A 4,524-nucleotide genomic window follows, 5' to 3' on the forward strand; every position below is an offset into this window, starting at 1 on the left:
TGTGAATTCCCCCGGAGTAGCTGGAGGAAGTGTCTGGAGAGAGGGAAGTCTGGGCATCTTTGCTTAGACTGCTGCCCCCGCGACTCGGTCCCGGATAAGCGGAGGAAAATGGATGGATGGATGGATCTGCATAACAGTGAAAAGACGACCCATATTTCATAAAAATCGATCCAAGGGGAAGTAAATACAAAGAAAAGAGGACTGGCCCAAGGATGGATCCTTGAGGAACACCACAATTCAGAGGAACAACAGAAGAAGAGAATTCATCAATGTGTACAGAAAAACTCCTATCAGACAAATATGATTCAAACTATTTAAGAACAACACCATGAAGTCCTACAAAGTGCTGTGGACGGGACAATAAAATACGATGGTCCACTGTGTCAAAAGTAGCTGAAAGATCTAAGAGAATCAATATAGCAGTATTTCCTTCATCCACAGTTAACAAAAGATCATTAAATACCCACAACAGCGATTCGGTACTATGGTGTGTCTTAAAACCAGATTGGAACCCTGCAAATATCCAATTTTTCTCTAGAAATGTCTGTAAGCGTATAAAAACAATTTTTTCTAGAATCTTGGCCAGAAATGGTAACTTAGAAACTGGTCTAAAATTTAATAAAACTGTAATATCAAGACTGGGTCTTTTAAGAATTGGTTGAAGTGCTGTTGGGACAATCCCAGAAACCAAAGAACCATTAACAAGATTGACAATGTCCAAACCAATACTATGAAAAACCTCTTTAAACAGAGCTGCTGGCATAATGTCCAAAGGACAATAAGAGGGTTTCACAAGCTGAACTACTTTCATAAGAGCAGCTAATGAAATAGGCTCAAACTAGTCGAAAACAGCTGAGCATATAGGAGCAACAGAAGGATCCAGAACAGAATCATCAATCTGAGATCTGATCATAACAATTTTATCCACAAAAAATTGAAGAAACTCAGTACAAGTAGCGGAGGACACATCCATCCAAGCAGCAGTAGATGGATATAAGACCGCATTTATGGTGCTGAACAACACCCTGGGTCTATGACAATTGTTTACAATAAGCCAGGAAAAGTATTGAGCTCTAGCATGTTTGACAGCCTTTGATAATCTTTTAATCGATTTTTTTAAAATATCCAGCGAAATGCGAAGACGGTCTTTTTTCCACTTCCGCTCTGCCCGCCTACAAACCAGTTTAAGTGAATGGGTGTTTTCATTTAGCCAAGGTTCAGACTTAATTCTGGCTCGTTTATTCCCAAACAGAACACACGAGTCAAGGATATCAGTGCAAGTAGAACTAAACCGACACAATAGCTCGTCTATAGTCTCATGACCAGCATCCAATGAAATATGAAGCTGTAAGTCATTATAGGCAGCGGAAAATAATTCAGCTGTCTTGGGAGTAATCACGTGACGTCGCAGGGCAGGCATACTAGAGTATGGCCTTGAGCATGTGTAGGCCCACTTACAAACTGGGTTAAATTAAAGGAGTCAATAATGTTTATAAAATCCTTAACCATGGGGTCCATTGGGCAGCAAACATGAATATTAAAATCTCCAAAAATTAAAATTTTGTCATATTTTCGCATAACTCCAGCAAGAGAAATCACAAATAGAATCCTTATTTAAATTTAGGGGGGGCGATAAACTACCACACACAAAATAGGACAGCTCACCTTTATCACAAACAGCTGCATTTCAAAGCTGGAATAAGCATCCATAGTGATTCGCCGACAATCAAAACAATTTCTAAAAATTGTTGCCACACCACCACCTCTCCTCGTAGTCCTCGGAGAGTTAAAAAACGTACAGTCCGGAGGAAGGAGTTCAGAGAAGGTTTCCACTTTACCAGGCCTCAGCCAAGTCTCAGATACTAGCATAAAATCCAGGCCATGAGAAGAAATCCTTTAAGATAAAAGTCTTGTTCGCTAGCGATCTAGCATTAATAAGAGCCATCCTCACAGTCCACCACCTGGTAGGTAGGTGTGACGCCTGGTCCAACGGGCATAAATTAGCCCAGGCTACGCCCCTCATAGAATGTATTTGAATCCCATGTCGGTAAAGAGTCGCTGAGTGGTCTGGTACAATGGGCCAGAGCCAACAGAGCTAGCTGTCCATACGAACGCTCAGCATGAAGGGACAGTAACAACTTAAATTATATCCACCATTACAAAGGTAAAGATCAGACCCAGGACAACGCTCCAGGTAGGCCTTAAGCCTCACCAACACCCCTCCTCTCTTTCCCCATCTACAGCCCTTCCTCCATGGAAGACCGCAGGGGGAACAACAAAGATAGGGTGGAACAGCCGCTAGAAATAGAGGAAGGCTCTTTGATGGTTTTCCCGGCTCGAAGATGAGCAACTTTTCCATTGAGGCCCTAATACTGATAAGGGTAAGGCAATCATATACCAAGGCAGATGAGGTTTTATGAAAACAGAGTAGTGTATTAAGACAAACCACAAAAACAACAGACGGCAAGACACATACACCAGCGCCATCTTGACTTTCAGCCAAACAGAAAAAATGCCAAATCAACATCCCACAGCAGTGTGAACAGACCAGACCCGATGTCCTCAGACCTGATACCTGTCCGACCTCTGACTGTGCAAGCGCCGTCAGAACGGTCAGATCGGAATGCATGTGGTCGTTTTAACGTCTCCTCCTCTGCACATACGACCTGTCATCATCATTCGGCGTCGGCCCCTCACAGACCGGTAACAATAAACATGGAGGAGAGCGACGACAGTGACGGGGTCAGTGGAGAGACCAGGACGTTTCACATGTGGTGGACGTTTATGGAGAAGCTTCTGATCAGGACAAACTGGGAGGAACATATCGTAACCCAGTGGTTTGGGAGGAAACTGGGCCATTTAACCATCACACACACACCACTTTTTTTCCAAAAGTAATTCAACAGTCACACATTTGAGTAGATTATCTACTACCATAGACATTTTGTCTACATTCTTGTAACAAAAGTTCTTATCTATGTACAAGGCCACACCACCTCCCATCTTATTCTCTCTGTTTATGCATACTAAGTTATAGCCTTCGAGGTCAAAATCCATTCCTCTTACAGTGTTAATCCAAGTCTCAGATATAGCAATTATATTAAAAGAACGTTGTAGACTACTAAGGTAATGTTTTATACTCTGAAAGTTTGCATATAAACTTCTGCCATTAAAATGAATTAATGATAGCTTGTTCTCAGTCAAAAAACGCTCTAAAACTATGGATATACAGTATTTCAATCGGGCGTCAAAAATGAAAACATACTTACGTAATCATCCACGCATACACAACGGGTCCACATTGATGTCGAACGTCGCTCGTTCCAACATCGAACGTCGTCTTCATGGCATCCGCACATACACAAGTTTTAGCATTTTTCAAAAAATGGCTCAGTCGCCATCTTTGTCCTATACTTTCAATGTTAAACTCGACGACGTGCACCGATCAAAAAAACACATTTATCTCAAACACTACATGAATATTCATACTTTTTTAAACCTGTCATGTGCAATCTCAGTACAATACATGGTTTTTAACCATTTTACAACGAAATAACGTTTATTGGAGGTGTGCTATTTTGATATGGTTCTGGGCAAATATTCAGGTCAAAATCACAAATATTATATCAGGTTTTTTATTTTTATTTATGATGCTCTATTATAGAATGATTTAAAGCATAAATAGCCAGTGGTCTGCTGTGTTTTACCATATCGTTCATCCAAACGGTACATACCAAGAATCCGCAAGTGTTTCTCGCGGAGAAAACCCGAGGGGGCCATGGTTTCCCGGCTAAAGCTGCTTTCACACTTCAAGTTTATCACTGATATTTTCTGAAATCAAGTTGTTCACTTCTCAACAAATCAACACTTGTTCACAGTTGAAGAGTTTCACTTAGTGCAGTTCCTTTCCGTTACTTCAAAGGCAGACTGAATTTAGAATAGCTGGCCCTGCTTTCGGTTCGGTTCTCATTACCATGACAACGCTAATGACGTCAGCCCTAATTTCGAAAAAAATACTGGCTATTCATTTTACTTAATAATTTGTCATTTAAAATTTAATCTTGATATTAGAGCTGAAATTATTATATTTTGAAAATAAAGCTGGTGCCAAATATTCCAGCTTCTAAAAAATGTAAATTTGCTGCATTTTATTTAATATGGGCTTATGTGCAGATTTATTTGTTTCTTTGTAGGACAAAAACTGTTTGAAGATGTCATCACAGGCGTCTGAAATTGTGTGCTCATTAAATGTAATTTTTAGTTTTATAATAATATAGATGGTAAACACATTAAATTAAGGGCTAATTTATGATGCAACATTTTTAACTGCCTTTTGAAGAAGTGTTACTCATGTACTGTTTCACTGTTTCAATTAGAGGCGAGTCTTTATTTAATCCCTCACATTTTAGTACAACTTCAGAAAACATAGCTGCACTTACATGAACAGAAATTCTGAAAACTACATCTTTGCTACAAGTCATTGAAAATTCACAGCCTGACATTTATGTTAATTTGGAAAATGTT

General features: G+C 39.8%; 1 protein-coding gene across 1 annotated transcript in view; it reads right to left on the reverse strand.

Annotated features, from left to right (window-relative positions):
• LOC109955627 (growth/differentiation factor 8-like) overlaps positions 1 to 3,808 on the reverse strand; it is a 24,852-nt gene extending 21,044 nt beyond the window's left edge. The window contains exon 1 of the mRNA XM_020591948.1: positions 3,735 to 3,808. The gene's annotated coding sequence lies outside the window, so the exon portion shown is untranslated. The remainder of the gene's footprint in view (positions 1 to 3,734) is intronic.
• Positions 3,809 to 4,524: the final 716 nt, after the last annotated feature.

This window comes from Monopterus albus, unplaced genomic scaffold (assembly GCF_001952655.1).
Source record: "Monopterus albus unplaced genomic scaffold, M_albus_1.0 scaffold16.1, whole genome shotgun sequence".
Classification (NCBI taxonomy): Eukaryota; Metazoa; Chordata; class Actinopteri; order Synbranchiformes; family Synbranchidae; genus Monopterus; species Monopterus albus.